This window comes from Bombus terrestris, chromosome 7, assembly GCF_910591885.1.
Source record: "Bombus terrestris chromosome 7, iyBomTerr1.2, whole genome shotgun sequence".
Lineage (NCBI taxonomy): Eukaryota > Metazoa > Arthropoda > Insecta > Hymenoptera > Apidae > Bombus > Bombus terrestris.
The window spans coordinates 19,515,850-19,537,227 of NC_063275.1; the positions used below are offsets into that span (position 1 = coordinate 19,515,850).

General features: G+C 36.8%; 1 protein-coding gene and 1 long non-coding RNA gene across 2 annotated transcripts in view; one reads left to right on the forward strand and one right to left on the reverse strand.

Moving 5' to 3' along the window:
• The window catches only part of LOC125385363, a 40,009-nt gene extending 27,561 nt beyond the window's left edge, over nt 1-12,448 (reverse strand). Inside the window, exon 1 of the long non-coding RNA XR_007224512.1 lies at nt 11,987-12,448. This is a non-coding gene — a long non-coding RNA (uncharacterized LOC125385363). The remainder of the gene's footprint in view (nt 1-11,986) is intronic.
• The window catches only part of LOC100652120 (protein cortex), a 249,914-nt gene that overhangs the window by 134,645 nt on the left and 93,891 nt on the right, over nt 1-21,378 (forward strand). The window lies entirely within an intron of this gene.

The following is a 21,378-nucleotide window of genomic DNA, read 5'->3' on the forward strand; positions in this document are numbered from 1 at the left end:
TCTTTGAACTCTCTGGAGACTCTGTAGTACATTTTGGTCAGAGTAGAATTAACAATAAAGTATGGTTCTATAGTTTCTGTCGATCGTTTCAGTACACAGAGTTACAGATATTTCATCAGGTGGTGATGTAACGTGCAACATAAGAAACGCGTTAGATGTTTAAGACTTATGACACAGTGTAACTTAAACTACTCTCTTTTCCAAACTATGCCATAGACTTAGACCCATCTAGTCGAAACCAAATAGATTATCATTTTTTCGTCGATATTCGTGCGTTCACCGCAACTATGATATGTGACTGTCCTCGGGCGAGCGTTACATCAGGTTATCCATGGCCGCGATCACGGCGCAGCGCGTCGATCTGAAATTCATTAGCGCAAGCCGGTCGAGATTTAGCGATGGTTTCGCTGCTGTAGTCGTCACGCAACGATTAGTCACGCCTTTCGATTATGATTTTTATTGGGAAACCGGCTCAGCTTTTCAGGATCGTTAAGGCGAGGTTCGAGGTTCCGCTGATAAATGTAGGTGGCTGGCCACGTCTAGCCCCGTTATCGCTGAATCACCTGGAGCAGATAGTTTCGGAATTCGCTTCGCTGGAATCGCGAGATTGCACGTGGCGCGACCAACGAAAAAGACAAAAAGAGATATACGCAGGAGTCTCTTGTAGTATCTGAGAATATATGGCAATAGCACAGTATCGTAGTTAGAATAATAAAACTCAGCGTGTAGTATTAATTTGATTAGAAAATGTTCGTTTGAAATGATCAAACTCCAAAATCTTTGATTTTTAGACTGTAAATAAGCTTCAGCAGTATCTCCTGAACTGACAGAGATATTTTTACTATTGATATAACCACTGATATTTAGATAAATATTAAATGCGAAATATATTAATGTTATCTCTTTTAACAGATAACTTAAACGTATAATCTGGCAATTAGAACGACAGATGCTGATTCATTATTAATTTGTAGCACTTGTGGAATTAAAGTTCACGTACTGTTACTACAAATCGAGCGAAGTGTCCAGATATTTATAACCGGTAGTGCGACACAAAATGCGTTAAGCATGAAATATTTGCATGAGTCAGAATCGACCCAACCTTCGCCACTCGAAGGTTAAACGGCGTTAGCTGACCGTAGCTCGCTAATTGCATCGATTAATAATTTGTATGGTTAGACAAGAGCGCGGGCTAATGGGTGTCACCGAGGGCATCCGACTACCTTGGCGCGTATCGGCTAAGAAAATTCATTGCTTGTCCGCGGCTCGTGGATTCGTGCTTCCGTGCATTCAGCTGGTCCATGGGAGCGAGCTGGCTCTCTCGCGATCAATGCGACCGCGTACACGCGAATAATTCACCGTTTCGCAATCGTCCCATGGGTTACGAATCTCGGCTGGGATAGAGACGGCTGGACTTTCCAACTCGCTTGCATCGGACTGTTTATCGTCGACCAGGATTGGTGACTCTTGTCACTGCTGCTACTATTCTGCGACTCCTTTGTGGGAAAACGTGTTCGCTGACTCTTTCTGAAGTTTATGTTAATTGAGCCGGATCTCTTGTTGGGTGGCTGACGTTTGATTGATGTGGCTGGTAAGGATATCAAAGGTTGCGTATCAAATTCGTGGTTTTAGGTTTTTAACGTTAAGATGATGAAATACGTTCTTCATTCTCAGAATATTGTATTTCCAGTTAATTTGTAATCGAAGACTATAGGGGAAGAACGCGATAAATTGTATCTCCTATCTTTCACAGGGAAACGGTTTTAAGATTCATTGCATCCTCGATCAATCTCATATTATCAAATTTGTTTGCGTATTTGGTTTTTCGAAATAAACGCGTGTTTCCATCCCCTTGAGAATTTTCAAAGTATTGGTGATCATAATATTATTGTATCGAACATAGTAAAGTATTAATTGTCTTTATAATTATACCTATTGTTCTTTTGGATCGAACACGGTCATATTTAAACTCTCCTGTTCAACTATAAGGCGACATTAAAGTCAGATTAATGAATAAATATGTATGTACTTATCGTACTTTTCTCCTGTAATCTGTAATTATATGTGTATATGTTCTCTCGATGGTTTTCAATGAAATTATTATGGATGATAACCAATTAACATTTTAGATATTCATTGTATTCCACTTTATGCAAAAAGTTTTATTTTCCCACCTTTAAATGTCATAACTCAAAATCTAACGTCAGGAGAAAGGAGATCCATAAATCATTGAAAAACACCGAAAGAAAATTTTCGTATCTCTCACAAGTATCTTCTGATATTTTTTCTGATAGCATTTTAAGCACAAGAAATAATCAACCTCCAATTCGTACACGTATAATTTCTACTAATTATAAATTCTACCAACACACCCGTTTTGACCTGCACGGTATACGAAAAACACGCGTACAAATCGTTACTACCGATAAATAATTACCAGGAATAAAGATAGGATGTCCTATGGTGCGTTCGATCAATCTTGCTCGGCGTTGTCGCGACACAACCCCGTGGCAACTAATTAATTACAAATATCGGACATATTCATCCATCATTCGATACGGTCACGGATCGAATCTCGAAACATTCTCGAACGTTTTTCTCTTTCGAACATATCCTACGTGTTAATTATTGATTCGACTCTTGTTAAAAGAAGAGGATCCTCTGGCAAAGAGAGCGCGTTCAACGATTTTAACCTGAAAGCTTAGTTTCGCAATCTATTACACCGTGACCGGCCGTCACGTCAGCATATTTTTTTCAATTTACAAGGTTGCAAGCCCCCGTGATTGCCACATAGTGAGACACGGATTGCCTCTAACCAGCTGAAACGGAGGTTAATCGAGGTAGCTCCGACCTATCCTAGCGCTCCTTGTGCTATCGCCCTGTGGCTTATAGGCTGGCAGACATCCACACGCGATAAATCCGACGTAGCACAAGCTGCCCCGTACCTCTCCCGCTTTATAGCCTGTCATTTCGTCTGATAGAGCTTCGATATAGATGACAGTGGATTACACGGTCGCGATATAATACGAGGGACGTAGTACACGGGGCATCGCCGGACGTTACACGAGCTAGGAATTTCTGATCCCTTGGCCGCCTGAACACGATAGTTCATTGAAAGGACTGTTTTATGCCTATCGTGGATCTGTAACGCGAACGTCAGTGACCACCTTTAAAACGCGTTCCCTGAATATATTTCAAAGTTTTATCGATCTTCAAGAGGATTTGTCTGATCGAAGAGGCACTAGAAACACGGCGTGATGATGCACGTTCATTTTTATATGTTGTACGGTTGGTATTATGTGTGTCTTTGGCCATGGTGTAGAGTTTAATCGAGTGTACTTGGTAATTCTGGCTTTGACACTTCTAGGCGTTTTTATCGACGATTTATTAAGCATTCTTTTGTATGACGTATGTGGTTTATGTATGGTATTGAATATATTTCTGATTTACGAGCATAAGTAATATATGTAAGTTAGTTCATAACTGAGATCAACAGATAGGCTATAGCAAGGTTAGTGTTTAAAAGTATCTATTTTTGAAATCGTGTGACAAATGAGGCATTTAATCAGACTGCGATCTATTATACGCAAGGTAGAACTGTTTCTTACTTAAACCGTCGCGAATAATATTTTCTTCGTGCATTCGTCGACGCAATTACACGGAAAATTCCCGAAATTTAAATTTACTTGATATTCTATAAAGATTAGAACAATTAGCGTCATTTTGAATTTCAAGAGTTTGTCTCGAGAACATCGCCCTCGATCACACCATTGTCCGAAATGAATAACATCGTAGATTTTGAGGTTTCGAGGGGTTTTCACTTTGTAGGAAGAAATTTTTTTTTTTTTTTTTTTGAAGATATAGAAGTTGAAAAATTGAATTTTAGCTACGATAAGCAAATTCTCAGACCACTGTGCGTCGCGTCATGAAGAAGTGGAAGAACAACGAGACGGGGTGTTGTGCCCTCGTCGGTGCCGGGTCACAGCAATCCCTTTGCACTTGGTACACCGACCGATTCATCTTGCGAGATAGTATCGTGGACAGTAGGCAGACGTTGGAGGATGCTTGGAACGGGCTGCATCAGCGACAGATGAAGGTGTACCTGGGCCGATGTTCGATGCCATCGAGTTACAAGCGCGCATCAAAGCGAGACTCGCGTAAATCCTCTGCTTCCCCGACAGTTTTTTCTTTCTTTCTTCGCATTTTTTCGCGGCCCTTTTACGGTTGTTGCGATGGCGCATTGTCAGAGAATTTGCAGCGACAGGTGCTGCTTCTACTTTTTGTACTCTCTTATTCACTGCGACGCTTCTTCTCCTTGTTCTCATTTGTGTTTTACTCGCGTATCGTGCGCGCAATAGCAGCGAAGGTCGTTTGTTGAAAGTGGTTTCGTGTGATCGGCAACGGTGTTACGGTATTGCGTTACTTGTGGATCTTCGTGGTTTAATCGGATACTCGTGGTTTAATCATACATCGTGATACTCGATTGAACTAGCGTTTTAGAGGATCAGGCGAAATGAACGAGCAGGTTGCCACACGTGAAATGTTACATTTTTAAGACTTACACTTCACTGAATCCTAAGAACGATACGTGTATGTACAGCCTCGTTCATAAATATTAAGAAACTCGTGAAAACTTAAGTTGGACTGAAAAGTCATAAGGAAATTGTTAAAACGTTCGAGAATTGTTATCTTTTTTTAAATGTTAAACCGTACAGACATATAATTATTATAATTCCCAAATACATCTCTGTTACGATACGTTTCAAAGTAGCTTTTGAAAATCTAATCATTACATCCTCGATCTTTATGCAAGTGTATTCAGAACCACTTTTTGTTGCCTCGATCGGCACCAATCTGATCGTTACATATTAATACGATCGTGCAGCCTTGGTACAGCGAAAAATGGCCTCGCGACATGACGCAAATCCCTCGGCGCGTTTAATTATGCACGGCGAACAAAGCGCATCCGCATTGCTGAAGCGTTAGAAGGGTAACGCAAGCGATTCGACGACGTCGGATATTCTATCGGGGACGCGGCGGATAGATTTAGTGGGCTCGCTGGATGTGTGTATTACAATTAGTAATTACACCGCGGATCGAGCGTACGCGCCGTGAAAAGCAGCGTGGGCGCACTGAACGTGAGCGAGCGGACGAAACGAAAGAGGAAAAGAGAGAGATCGTTTGGGTTCGATCGTAAGTTCAATCGTCCCGGGAATATCGTGGCATCCTGAGAAAAGAGAGGACCCCGAAGAAATGTCACGCAGCCGGGGAAAGTCCGCGTGTGAAATCAACGTGAATGTTCTCACGCAGCGTGAAACCGAACGTTTACCCGCGTAAATTTTTTCCAGTTCTTCTGGATAATCGATAAATTCTAAGGTTCGCGACATTGTTCGTGAGTGTATTTTCGACGATTGCTGATGATGGGTTTACTTGCAGACAAAATCACATGATATAGGTATAAGACTTCATACAAATTAACTTAATTACTGTGTTATGTACTGCACCATGAATTATGTTATAGGTGCGTAGAATTTGTAAATATCTGATTAAAGTATTATAAGTCATAAGTTCTTTTTGCATTAGGAATTTTTTATTTATTCTCTAACAGGAACAGGTATATATCAAATATTATACATTGATGCGCGATACTTATCATTTGCGAACTTAATCATTTGCGAACATTGAAAAATATATTTTGAATATCAAACGTGATTTTCTGTTTCGAAAATAACACTTGACGATACGGTGTTGTATTGGACTGCTGATATGATAATACATGTACAGGTACAATTGGCTATAAAAAATATGATTCGTTCTATAACTCAGTATAAAAGGTTTTAGCAATATCTTATTTTTTGCAACGTCTCTTATACCAGTTTCTATTAAGAAAGATATACTTTTGATATGATAAAAGACGCTTCTCTGTTTCTTGACTGACATTTTACTACGCGAAATTAATTAATAAACGGTAAAGCGAGTAAGGCTTTAATTATATCTTATTTCCGCGGTACCTATTATCAAGTAATAATAGTAGAATGAATGATTCCTTTTAATTATGGCGAGAAGAAGTCAACCCACTCGTGTCAAACTATGAATACGAACAGACTATAAACATTGTATCTTTACGACTTCTCAATTTGAATATCAAATGTGGGTGATAAATAATAATTGTAATGTTTCCAGGGCTTTATTATCCTTAGGATTATTTTCCTTCTTGATAGAATCTATTATAAATATCACGTATCTTCTAGTATCAATCAATATCTCTCTATATCGTTTCATATAGCTATCCTTTTAGGTCATGAAAATTATTACCGTATCAGAATTGTCTGAAAGCCTTGTCAAAGATTAATAGAGTCTTATGATTCTGTAATATAAAATCTGTTACAATAGATTACAGCATTTGGTGGATATTTCATTTTATTTCTTTCCATGAATATTTTTCACATTTTTTAACCTATTAAAAGCCAACGTTATGTTGCTGCAAAATTTACTTCGCATTTTTATCGATCAATTTATATGATCGAATTATGTTTTTTAAGATTTTGCCAAGGGTTCGCTTAATACAGCATAATAATATTTTCCATCACTGGTTTTTCCACTTAGATTTTAAAATTCTACGAAATTTAAAGAAATTAATGTATTTATGATATTGTGCAAAACCATTGTCATTATACATATAAAGAAAAACAATATGTATATACAAATATAATTTATATATAGATTTATCAATAATAATATTTCACAAATTTTACATATTGTTCATAAATATCATTAAAAGTATATTTATAACATCACCTTACTATGTATAAAGCTCTTACTATGTTTTAACAATTCTTCTCTACCTAATAGCCTAACTTCTCGCACGATCATTATTATTTCATTGAATATTAATCTTGCTTTATCATTCGAGAAGTATCCAAAGAGATTTCCACCAGAAAATAAACGACGAATTAAAACCCACGTCATTGGACGAATGACGGTACGTGCGTAGACAACGCAGAACGCGGAGGTACAGGCGCAAGATCAATTAGCAATTAAGGAGCCGGGTGACATGATCATTAGTCTATCTGTAGAGAGAAGTGGGGTTCCATGCTAATGGGCGCCATTGGCGAACGGACGTCGAGCGTAACACAGCTACTCTACCTCTGGAATGGGCACCGATACATGCATTAAAGCTCAGGATGCTCGGCGCTAATGAACAATCATCGCTACTACTCGCTGTCGAAAGCTCACTCGGCCTTCGATAAAGCATTCTGTCCGAGAACCAGACAATGATACCACATCAACATACGGGGTGGTACTAAAGAGAATCTACACGTCTCGTTCCTCTGATGCGAATTTCTTTACTGATTAATCACTTTTGTGGAAAATTTTATGGTACATATGGTATTCTTCATTTCTATTATATCATTAGTATTAGATTGTCCGAAAAGTGTCGTTCTTTAGATGCAAACGTGTTTTTTACAATAGTGCACCTTTATACAAACGTGAAACCAAGTCTGTGAAATGTCGCGGTGTTTATCTCAACAGAACAAAATGGATCGTACGTAATTGGACAAAATAATATTTAACAAAAAACGTTATGCGTCTATTATTTCCTTATAAAACGAAAGAAACTTTTCGGACAACCTAATATTATATGTATCGGCATTATAAGTATTTTGTGGAATATGGAAACAGTGGAGAGATTCGTTGGAATAGGCTTCCTATTCTTTGATAATTTTTAATTTTGAAATTTAGGATAGGATTTTCTGCTTTAGTCGTCACTACTGTGAGTGTTTTACGCGATATTAAATTCGAGAAGAGGCTCGTTGGAAATTCATAGTATGAAATTTGGAATAGGTTCTTCGTTGCTTGATAATCTTGACAGAAATTCTGTGGAGCATATCTTTTATCCGAATTATTTACTATGAGTGTTCCGTGGTATTTGAACATTCTGTGTTTCTAGAAACAGCTTTTTTTAAATATATTTCATTCGTTCCTTGTGCTCCTAATGTACTGTTTCAGGATGCGTGTAAAATCTCTGCTGTTACTTTTAGGTCAACTAGAGTTGAAATTACCTACAAGTGTTTATCGAAAAATAACTAGTCTATTCACGTGCCGATAACTTTTATGAAGGAGACAAATTGTTTTCTAAATTTGCATGCAAAAAGGTGTGAAAGTAATTCCAATCCTAATAGAATCTATCTAGGATAAAAACATAAAAAACATAGACTATCGTAAATGTTACTGATAGGTTGTTTAACCTAAGATTATGAAGTGTCTGTAGAATTAGTTTAGTATAACATTTTCCCAGCCTGTTCAATGTACAGTTTGATTTATGATCACCTAGTTTTGGCAAGAGTAAATGTGAGCACATATTTGTATGTATAAATAAAACACTTTACATTTTCTTCGTTTAAACATATCGTAAACTTAATCTTACCTTGTGATTATATATCTAATCTCAAAGTCTTCCTAATACTCAAAATTCTTGAAACATATACTTGTGGCTTTTCTTATGCTCTAAATATCGATACGTCCACGTACATAAATCAAAATTACGAACGATAGCAGTAAACCATCTACCACCTTGACAGCTTTAACTTTTCTTTAATAATCTCAACAATCAATAACGTTCCGTCCCACGTTAAGTTATTTAGCTGCCTCTTACGACACATGACGAGATCAAAGAAGTTTATCAATAGTTCAACAATTCTCAAACAATTTTATAACACATTGCAAATTAAATACACCGGGAAAGGATACACCACTTCCTTCAGAAACCCACAGAAAACAACACTTTCACCTCACCGCGTATATCCGACCACAGTCCGGTACGATCAAACGGTTACGTGTAGCGGGTGATCAGTGACAGTGTCGCGATCGCCACCAAAGAAAACATCCCCATGTAGCGTATGCACAACTAGCTTGGAACACGAAGTTCGTCGCTTGCACACGGAAGCGGGTAAAAGCACGAGCACCGAGAAAACGACAAAGATAGAGGGACAAAGAATAATCGATTGATCGGCACATGGATATCGTGGAAATCGTTAAACTGGCCGCGAATGATTCCACTGTACGATCACCCTCGATGTTCATTCGCCACTCACTTTACCTTGCCTCATCCTTCCTATCTCTAGCAGCCGCATGCCCCGTTCTTTCTTTCTTTCTACGACGTTATACTTTATCGATCGTTAGGTACGACATTGCTCTGCCGTGCTTCGTTAAGCGCGAAACGTAAACGTCAACCTAACGACCGGTGGCAGCCGCTTTAGCTTTTTCCAGCCGCGGTCCGGCTCGTAGGGTCGCCCACAGTGGAGGTCGCGTGGACTTTCTTACGACGACGTATCGATGCACCACGGCAGACGTCGCCCAACCTTTTTACGGTTCCAGCCGGTTTCCTAGTGGGAGTCGATAGCTGTACACGGACAACGAAAGAAAGAGAAAGAGAGACAGGGGTTAACGATAGACGCGAGAGGGTTGGGCGCGGGGTGAACGTCGCTAAATTGGTTCCCATCACCGGTGGAGATTTGTAGACGGGAAGAAGCTTTACTTTTGGATGTTAATGGCGTTGCGTGGGTCGCTCGCGATCCTCGGCGACTAGCCGCGCGCCTTTAACGTGGCAAAATAATTCTTCCTAGCACAGCAGTAAAACTTCGACGTTGCCTGTAGAGGTATATAGCGAGGATTTTACTCGAAGGGAAAGGCTACAGAAAGGAATTACCTGGAATTTGAATAATTGAATTTGTAAAGGATTAGGTGCAGTTAAAATTAAAGTAGTTGATTACTGATGTAGTACGATAAGAGACAGAGTTACACAGTAGTAGTGACAGACATTGTCAGGCATTTCGAATTTGGAAGATTGTACTTGTAAATTTTTATTTACGAGGTTTGTATCGATATAGGATTTTATCGTTGAAGTTTAGTATTAGTATTAGATGGGAGATAGAGCTACAGTAGAAGTGGCATTGTCAGACACTGCGAGTGTAGGAGGTTCTACTCGTGAATTTTTTATCAGAAGTTGTTGTAACGTAAGTACTTCCCAAGTGTTGGTTTTATTATACATAGGTGTTTATAAATAAAATAACCTGCTGTTCAAGATCGATAGGATAATAAGATCGCAGTTTGAAACACTAAATATGGAAGAATTTTTTATTACGATTAACACATTCGTTTAACACATACATAAACAACGTAATTTTTTCCAAACATATTAAAACCATTCAAACGATTAATTAAAATTATGTATATAGTTATAAAATAGTAATAATAATATTATAACAGGGTCATTAAAATAATCAATTCTTAGTTTATTGTAGCAATTTTATAGATTTACGACACTTCAAAGGATTTTAACGATTTTTTGTAAAGCATACGAATAATTTTGTTATGATATATAATATAATATCCGATCCAAACAAATCATCAACATCAGTTATCAAGTAAAGAATATATCGAACAGAAATTTCATAAAACCCCACGTATCACGCACGATCGACGAGTTTGTTAGATATCTCGAAAAGATGCGTGGTAGTTAATTATCCTTAATTACATCAGCACAAGCTAAGCTCACGAACACCTTGGGCAAGCACCATAGCTAACAGAATTTGCAAGGAGTTTTCGTTCGCTCTTTCATGCGTCTATGTCGGCCATCAAGCATCCAAGAGGTAACGTGACGAATGGCTATTAATCATTTTGCTAGTAGAGTTAACATGAGTAATAGCCATTGATAATATGAGCTACCATGTAGAATCGGCCCAGTGAAATTTTTCGAGGTTACATATTCATACAGGATACGTGAGTAAGCTAAAACCTTGTTCACAGTGTCGTAAAATCGATTAATCTATTCGATACCAGTTTAGCAGGTCGCTGATTGAAAAGAACTTAAATTTTTCCCACGTTTAATGTCGTTTCGTTGCAATTTCGATCTAGCGAAATTATTTTAATGAGAAAATATTTACGTATGTACATACACGCCTGCTTATTAACGCAGATATTGATATAAAATATGTAAGGGACAAGGTAATATCAGTGCGTAGTTGACAAGCTATGTTGATTAATTTCATAAATTAAAAAGTACAAGAAAGTAATAACGATTGAAAGTAATAATTATCTGCTGAAATTTTCCTCGGAATTTACCATTAGAGATGTTTATAATAATGAATCGCTTGACAAGCGATGTTGATCAACTTCATAAATTAAAAAGTAAGTGACAGTAATGGTATTACAGAGTAAAATTGCCTATAGTATTATTCAAAATTGTCCATGAAATTTACGGTTATTTGTGTTATCTTCTTAGGATAAATAAATTTATGGATAAATTTATTAGTCGTTTGTTCCTCGAAGAGTCGAACGCTAATTACGTATCTGGGCAATGAAATTGAGAAATTTAGTGAAAGCAAAGTTAATTAGTTTGGCTTTCGGCAGACACGTACTTGATAATATTCACATAAATTGCCTTGGTTAAACTAAGTATTGCGCTTGACGTCATTAAATTTTTAATTGGACATTGCTTTGCTTTTTATTGCAAATTTTTATTTTCCAGATTGTTATCGCTACCATCAATTAGGCTCTATCGACATTATCAAGAAGAAATGATAAATGATTATCTTCGGTCGAATAAAAAAATTGATGAAGTTTTTCAAATCAATTTAGACAATACTTAACTATTAACTAATAACTGAAGAACTAAATTATTTATCGAAAGCTTTTGCTAAGGTCCACCGTTGACTATATTTAATGTCCTTATTACTGCGGAACAAGAATTTCTTATTGATATCACTCTATGTATAAAAGCAAGATATTTTCCAAGTAAAACGATACTGTGATTGCCATAGAATAATGTTCATAGAACCGATTGAACTACCTACGATATGTACATACGTATTCGTATACCAAAAGAGTAAAAACTGTGAACTTCCTAAAAAAAATAAAAAACACTCGAGAGTACGCACTTTGTACGCGATAATACAGCATATAATGTAAAGTAAATATACTTAACAGAAGCCCAATTCTTCGACGCGTATTATTAAAAGTCCACCAAACTAGGCTCACTTCCACAATAATTATTTCTATCGATGTCTTTCACGATTCATTTCGGTCTCGAAGCTACCCGCATAGTGCATCCCTATACTCTCATCGAACAACACACTTCAACTATTAATCTCTGCGGAACAAGATGAAATTAAATCACACCGGCCGCGGGCGTCGTTCTCGAGCACTCGTTCCTCTAATCATGTGGGTGCAGGCACTGTGCCATGCCACGTACTTCCAATTTCCATCGTCCAGTTTCTACTTCCGTGACCCGTGCCACCGTCGGTCAATTACGGCACACCGTCTGCACCGTGCTGCACTTTGCAACGCTATTTATCAATGCCAGGAATCGCGCGTACGTGTGTTCCGCGTCTGCGCGGGTCAACAAGGATACACGATATTTTCCATAACCCTTGAACTCGGCCCAGAATATCCGGACCAGCTGGTCGACGTGGACGTCGGTAAATCGTGTTCTTATTGGGCCAAGAAACAATTTCCGCGATAGTTGCTGTTCAGGCTCGGTCTACGCTGCTATGGTTACGAATAGACAGTACTTACGGGTTCCCTGCTCGTGTTTTGTTTCCTTGATTTATTTATAAGTAGATCGTGGATGTTTATGCAAATTCGTGTCTTTTGTAAATTTAATTAACTCCTTCACGAACGAGGTTTACGTAACATTGCTGTTTAACGCGTTATTAAAATCCATCGAGTGCTGGCTAAAATGCGGTAGAGGATGTTCTCCTTCTTCAACGTTTGATATTTATTTATAACATATATATTTCGCGTGTATTTTTTAATTTCTCTTGTCGGTTTTTAAGTCTTCTTAAAATTTTTAACAATTGACTTCTATATGATATGATTTAAAAGAGGAAATGTTTGAAAGTACATTACACCCTAAATAATAGTATTTAATTTATTTTGTATAATTTGTTGTACATTCAATACAATAAACGATGGATTTCTTTTTATTTCAACTATTGTCGGTGCAATAATTTTTAGCGAATGTCTTCACATTGAACGCTGAATATAGCAAACTAAAATTCTTTTCCGGATATTTGATGTATCGTACTTATGGACTAAGCGAAAGTATTACATAATTAAACGGTAGATGTATTTCTTTTCAGTAAACAGAGTCCTAAGTGTTATTACCACAGAGATTTTCTAATATCGACAATTGATAAAAAGAAAATCTTTTTCCATAGCTGAAAAAAGATTCATTCCTGAAAGTGCCGACGAGATGAAACCTAAATGAAGATTTATTTCACCTTCAAAATATTACAATAATTTATTTTGAGTGTTTTATATATTTTTGAATATTATATGCATTTCTTTGTAAATTAAACTCCCTATAAATGCAAAAAAGATTCATTGTCTTCTTATAAGTATTGCGAAGGTTGACGTTGAATCTGATTATTTCGTAGCGTGGTTATTTTTAAGAAATCTTTCTAGAGGTTTTTGGGATTGTTGATAATTTTATTATCGAATCGTGGGAATATTTATAGAGGTCTTTGGTGAGAATGTTAGCTAGATTCTTTGATGGAGGATACTTCAAGTAGGACGTGAGAATGTGGACTTGGTGGATTCATGTAGAGTTCTTCATGGTATTCCTAGTGGTTGGTGTTGTTCAAGATCGATTTTATTATCTGTAATGTATGTTAGCATGTTTTGAAAATGAAGAAATATGTAATTTTTATCGTATTCGTATTAAACATGGCATTCGTAAGATGAAAGGAATCTCGGAGTATTTAAACGCTCGTAAACTTCAAATGTGTATGCTACGAGCCACGATATGTTGAAACTATACCTTCGGTATTTAAATATTGAGATTTCAAATAGAATTAAAATTGTTAAAAATAAATGAAATGTATTAAAATAATTACAAACAAATATAATTACGAAGTGATTTTATATCATCGATACAATTGCCAATGAACTAACTTATACAATTATTTATAAATTATCAGTTAATATCGTTGTAAATATATTAGATGTCTCAGTTCTTTCCGATCAAACGTTGTTGGTGTATTCTATAGATCAAGATGAGAAAAAATAGTTGTATAAACAAATGGCATTGTTATAGAGTCATAACAATAAAACGATATACGAAAGGAACACGCGTTACTACGGTACAAAGTACGAATAGATCAGGAATATTTACATCTAGTAGTAGTCAGAAGGTATCATAACATTTTTACGACTCCAACTTCACGAGTAATAAACGAGAACTTCAAAGAGTAATAAATTCAATTCTTTTTTTGCCGCTGCCAGTCTTGTATCGCCAAGAATTCTGAACATTTTGAAATGGAGTTGTAGTTGGAGTTGTAAAAATATTATGACATCTTCTGACTAGTACTAGATATAACTATTCCTAATCTATTCGTACTTTGAACCGTAGTACCACAAATTCGTATTATACACATCACATTTCGTATATTGGTTTTTCTTTATTATAACTTTTTACTGCTTCCAATGACACGTGTTTGTACGACATTTTTCCCTTATCTTGGTCAGTGGAATGCGCTGATAACGTTTGATCGAAAAAAAGGAATTTCTAGCATTGTATACATTTTGATAAACATTAGTAGCAAACAATATAAAAAGGAGTACATTTTTCCATACATTCAGGTGACATTAATTAACCTTTAATTCTAATACGAAACAAATAATGTATGCATCGATATAGTATAATACATAAATAATATATAAAATATACTTCGTAAATTAGTTATAAATGTTTCAAACCACAAACGATTCGGTTGCGTTTTACGTTTTTCCATAATAACTCCCCTAACTACAAGCTATAGCATAAAACTTCCACGTAACATGTAACTAAGATAAACCTCTATGACATAAGACTTTCCTACATTCTATCTAATAATAAATCCACGTTTCATCGTTCCATCTAATAAACTCAGGAGGCATGTCGTATCGAGATACCATTATAAGCCTGATCGAAACCGTAGAAGCGACCATAAAGCAAATCTCTAATTTCACGTGTCTCGTCGATTTCCTTCGTCGTTTTTCACGATACCGCGATACGTATTTACGCGCACCTGTTCATCGTCGCGACAGATACTGGTTTAGGAAGAGAAACTTAACAGCTACTCTCTTCAGTGTTCGCAACGATACTTGTCGAAGCAAGTATGCGACTTTCATTGTGGCCTACCGTTCGGTAACTTATCTGGCGATCGGCTAAGCATTCGCCTCGCGCGAGTAATGAGTTTCCCCGGTAATGTCTGGAAATTATCGAAACATGGGCGTATCGACTGACGAAATTTTTGCACAACAGGCCACAAGATTGTTCGAACGCTTTCGTAATTCTTTCCAGGCCACGATTACTGTAATTCCCTCCTCTATCGAGGTTATTTTTGCAGAGGTTAACGATTTTTTTTTCCAGGGAGCAGATTTTAGAGGAATTCGTTTCGATAGATTTCGTTTCGTCGACGGATGTTGCATTTTTTTTTTTTTGCGGCGATTACGGGCCTGGAATTATTTAAAAATTCACTGGTTTCCTCTTTCAGTAGAGATATTGTTCCAAGTAGTGGTTGAGAAACTCTCTTGCGAATTATGTAATTTTTGATGAAATAGATTATGATTTATGTATATCGTTTTTCATACTAAAATTATCGATCTATAATATGTATTTAGATGTGTATTATGCATAGATGATTATAATCGAAGTGATAGAATAATAGAGATGTATAGACATATGCAATCATGCTTCTATCTCAATAAATTAAAAATTAATGTTACCAAGAATATCTTGTTAGTAATCTAACACCTGTAATTTTAGCGGATTTGGTAGTTTCAGGATTAAAAATACCGATTCAAGTGATATTTATGTTTCATATATACATAATGTGTTTCAAATAATGAATTTTTGTTTCTTTTGTACTAAGTTTTAATTAAAATTTGAACACCTTTTACACTCAGCATCCCTATTACAATAAGTTGTATATCACATTGCATTATTGCTATAACGAAGCCTCCGACCAATTTTTCACATCGTTAACTATCCACAAACGTTTGAACCTGAATAAGATTAAAAACGAAAAGTAAGGTTTCTTCTCTAAAAAAAAAAATCTGTTCCACAAATGCAAAATAAATAACCTGCTTTAAATCCCATCATATACCCATCAAGCATTCTCCAACTCCTCCATTCATCTCACTACTAAATTTCAATAATAAATTATATTTCTTGATTCAACACCTTGCCAAATAGGTATATAAGATTACAACTGGAACGAAGATCAGAACGTAACAAATCGTCGTACAATAAATCACATTTCAGGGGAAACCGAGAAAGTAACAAACGACGAATCTCTCGTTATCCGTCAGAAGACTGCAACATTGTCGATCACGATTACAACAGCTGAGAGCATAGAATGGCCAGCGTAATTACAGTCCACGGTTGATTAATGGAGACTGAGATTTCAAAAATATAAGATTTCAAAAGATCATCCCGATCGATCGGGATAAAAGATGGAAAAGGCGTTTTCACGCGAGGAACAGCGCGCGTCTTTAATCGCGATAGATGTCGCGCACCGTGTCCCGGCTCATTTGCCGCGATCACCCGGTATAAACTGCCGTGTTCGCGCGAGTAATGCGAACCTATTTACTCATCATGCAGATGACCGGTAGCCGTTTCTTCCTTTTTCACCCTCTTCGCGGAGAATCCCCTTCCCTACGGACACCTTCGTCCCGGCAACTTTCATTACGGCGATAAATTGCGGCCGTAGAGGCTGGAAAGGGGCTTGTGAATGGCCGAACCGATTTGTCGTTTAACGAACGCTTGCCGCGATCGCCTCTCAAGGAGGATCGTTTTACGAGCGTTCGCTTTTATGCGCGTACTTTCCACTTACCGGACGGACCAGGGATTTTTTCCGCACTGCCCGTGAAACTTCCTCGCTTTGGGCAGATTGAGAATCCTATGCGGGGGTGGTTTCTGTCTGATGGGCACTCGGCCTACGTCCTGAAAGAAAGGAAAGAAGAATGTTTGAGAATTGGAGTCTGAATGTAACGTTGAATTATATTTGGAGATTATAGGGAAAATAGACGATAAATCACGTTCCTGGCGAATTACTAGATTCTTGTCTCCCCATTTTTATGTATTACTTTTATATGTCTCTGCGAAAAACTGCCTATTATTTTTCATCGCGTGGTATAGCTTCCATCTGATACATTCTTCAGTTACCACGATGGCCCTAAGTAGACTACGACGTTTTTAATCAATAGGATAAATCGAAGTGTTTCTTTTTGTTATTATTGGTGATTTTGGTAAAGTCTCAAGTAGATGAATATATTTTTTCCTTGTTTTATGTATATTTAATATTTTTGTGCTCATAATTTCAACAGTTGAGCTTTAATGTTCTAAAGCTCCTATCATACTTGTTAGATTTTATAAGAGAAAACAATTTTCATCCTTTGAATGCGGCTGTCGCTAATGTACGATTGAATGAAAATTTCGTGAAACATGAGATTTTTACTGAATTTGAAATGCGAGTATCTTTCATTGGCGTCTTTGTTTTACCATTATTTTACTGTGTAAATAATTACGCTCCTGTGTTTATTTATATTTCTATGTGTGAATGTATGGTAGAAACCTGCATCTAAAAATTTCCTCTTATTATACATCCAGCTTCGACATTCTTTTTACGTTCAAAGGGAAATGTAGATTTCTAACAGATCTTCGTTCAATTTTTCTAACGATTCATATTTCCCTCATTAGAGACGCTGAACAACATCGTATACTTCTTGACTATTTAGGCAGGTGAAACAAATTTTTATTCAGATTCTATTGCCTTAATTATAATATGTCGATGAAAATACGAATTCAGTGTGGTGGTTAATTTTTCCCCTCCAGCTGAACCCTCGTTAATCATTTTCTTTATTCACAAGGAAGATCATACAGTTGAGAAAAACATACAACGTGAAACAAAACCACAAAGAATTTGATCGACTGAAAATGACAAATCGAGTACAAGCCACGCTTTTCGGTATGCTCTGCTGTCTAAAGCAACGCGTGTTTTTTCATTCCTCGAGATTTTTCACGATAATCGAACGAGAAGGATCGATGCAAAAGGGTTGTATCGAGACAGCCTTAACGAGGAGAGTATGACTCACGAAAACGCGGCCAGTTTTGCCTCCGCGTTCCTCTCCCTTCTCTCCTCGGCCCCGTCAGGTCCGTTTTTCTTCGTTTCTCCAGTTCTCCGGTGCTTTATCTCTGTTTCCCGATTGATTTATGCGAACTCGCCGCCGGCAGTAATTAATAGAGATTACGGCCTCGTCCTGAGAAAACTCGTATCCTCGGTCTTCGGCGCCCATATCGAGATTCGATATCGAGCATTCTAGTCACACATGCAAGAATCTTTCCGTTGCATTCACTAACATTCCTGGCGTTATAAGTCTTTTATTTCATCTTCTTTCCTATCTTTTTCGTAGATCACACGCGCCCGATTCTATCGTAATCGCATTCAGTGGCCACCATTCGAATCGGATCGCGAGTTTGACTCGTTTCTGCTTAATGACGCTTAACGAGTAGGATAACGATTTTCCAAACGACTCTCAGTGTTCCCGTTTATCCGTCACGATTCCGTTTCACCGGTGTATTATCTTCTTTCCAAAGCCGAGTCTGGTTCTGTATCCGTTTCGCGTTCATCGCCAATGGGTTTCTGTTTAGCCAAGGAGAAATTGATATCGGGTTCCTAGAGCGTGAGTACGAGCCTGATACGTTAACTTGATTTCACCCGGCCTAACGACGTGTAATCAACGCCGGAGAAATTGCAGTTGACTTTACAAATGGCTTCGCAAACTTATCCCTGTTTCACCTGTTTAATGACGCCTAAACGCCATTACGGAGACGGCAACTGGTTTTACGAAACTCGTAATCAGCATGCAGAAGCTGTTGTTGACCGTAACACGATCATGTTCATGTCGCACTGTTTCCTCGAAATATCAAAATAGTGTTTCGTTGCTGGTTTTTGTCGATTCAGGAAGCTATCATATCACGACTGATATATTTGTGAAAACGTTCGCATTGAAATTGCTGTTTCTATACTTCCTTCGTCTTAGCATGTACAACGTTATTTTTTTACAGTTTATTGCTTATTATTATCCTATTACATTTTTCGAGTGTTAATTTTCTCATTCGAAATTCTAGGAACAAATAGCGACGAAAGGTCGGAATAGTGAAGTGAAGATTGTTATTCGTGCTAATTTTATATTTCATTAATATATTCGTATAATAAAAATAAAAAAAAATCGTGTAATAAATTCGTATAATGAAAATACACGTAAATACAGTTGTATGTATTGTATGTTAGATACTTAAATTAAATACGTATAATTCTATTCTATTCCTATCCCTATTCTTCGTCTATTCGACAATCTTTTGACAACTGTGATAATTATGTAGAATAATTGTTCAACGTAATTACATATTGTCAACGTTTAACTCTTCATTTTTTTTAATTCTTAATCAATCGTTACGTAATTTCTTTCTTATTATTCACGATCAAGTTACTCATATTCTTATCCATCATAACACACATGTGTTGCATTAAACAAAGACTTCTCAGTATACTTGTTTAATAGCGCTGAACCACACGGCTGCATTCTAAGTGCAGCTGCAGTTGTTGCAACCATAGCGATTTATCTGCGTTATTATTGTTTTTCGTAGATTCTTTTTTGTCATTTTAATCGCTTGCCTGTGCACGGTATCGAGTTTCACGAAGAAGGCCGAAATATCGCCGTGTTTTCTTCGTCTTTGCTCGCGTAATTCATTTCATTGACAAATCGCACTCGTTTGTTCGTACTCTAGATAAACGTTCGAGCGTAGCAGGTATCAGCTGGAGTAATTGGAAATGCGAATGCTAGAACCGTGGAACATGATTCGTTGGATTTTTAACATTCGATTCTTAAGAACACGAATGTGCGTACAATTTCATTGTTAGCTTGTATGCGATATTTAATTGAATACGATTAAGTAGATTAATTGTTGGTGTGGAAAGTAGTTTAGTTAGTAACATGATTATACCTCTGGATTGTTTAACGAAGGAATGACATGAAGTATATTTCATTAAAAAATGTGTTGCTGACGCTTTTGGAGATACTCAATTGTAACAGCTAAATTGTCATAAAATTAAAAACTGGAAGAGTTTGAGAGCATTTACGCAGTTTAATTATTTTTCAAAAACGACTGCTAATATTTATATTTATTTCTCGGTTGACAGTAGAATCTCAGAGTATAATTTTCTATTTTTGAAGTGATAGCATTTGGAGATGCAAAGTTTGTTAATTCCAATATACTAAATGTTTCCTAGAAGATTTACTAAACCAAAGATTACTCTACGTTTGCAACTAAACTAAAACTCATGCTGTACTCTGAAGACACAAAATGTTGATAAATAAAAACGAAAGAGCTGTTACTTATATTTCATCATCGATATTATCGATACCATAAAACAAGCAAACAAATTCTTTATGAATATTTCAACTTTCTTCATTAATCTGATATCGTCAATATCGATCATCAACTACTACATTAGTTGCGATGTCAATTTTTAATTATACAGCGAAAAATACAGTAAAACTCTATTATTCTACTAATACAAGATTTATGAATATCAACGAGTGCACGTTCTAAAAACTGAAAGAAGAAAGTCGAGCCAATTTCAAGCTTCAGTTTCTTCATAATATGTACATTTTGTAACCATAAAACGTAGCTTATTATTTTCGCATTACGAGCTCGCAGAATGCCGGAAACTGCGTCTTATGAGCTCTGAAATTGGGAGCTGACGTACCTCCGAAGTCGTTGGAATTATTATGTTGATGTAATAATGACCACTACCATAATAATCAGTACACGCGTACAGTGCACGTGATCGAACCCCTCATTACACAAATTTTTACGGTTTTCTTTGTTAGTTCGAGATCGTATGAATTTTGAATTAATAACACGTGATAATGCGTTTCGTTCTGCTTGATGCGGATCATTGGCATAACAAACAGTTACATTGCACGATAATCTGATAAGAATAATAAAAATCATAAGAAATCGACTTTTAACAATTTTATATATTGAGCATGAAATTTCGATCTCTATTGCCTTGTTAAACACTTTCAGTTACGATACGATCAGATTTTTAAATTTATTAGAACCACGTGCTTATTTATATGCACAAAACGCGGTTCAAATATTTTTAACGTTATCTTAAAATGTAGATATAAAACGCGGCTATTAATTCGAATTTAACGATCTATGACAGAATGCAAGATAGTTACTTTTGTGTGTGTGCGTGCGCGCGCGCGCGCACGTGCGTGCGTGCATGACATATTTTTTCATTATTTGTGAAACAACAT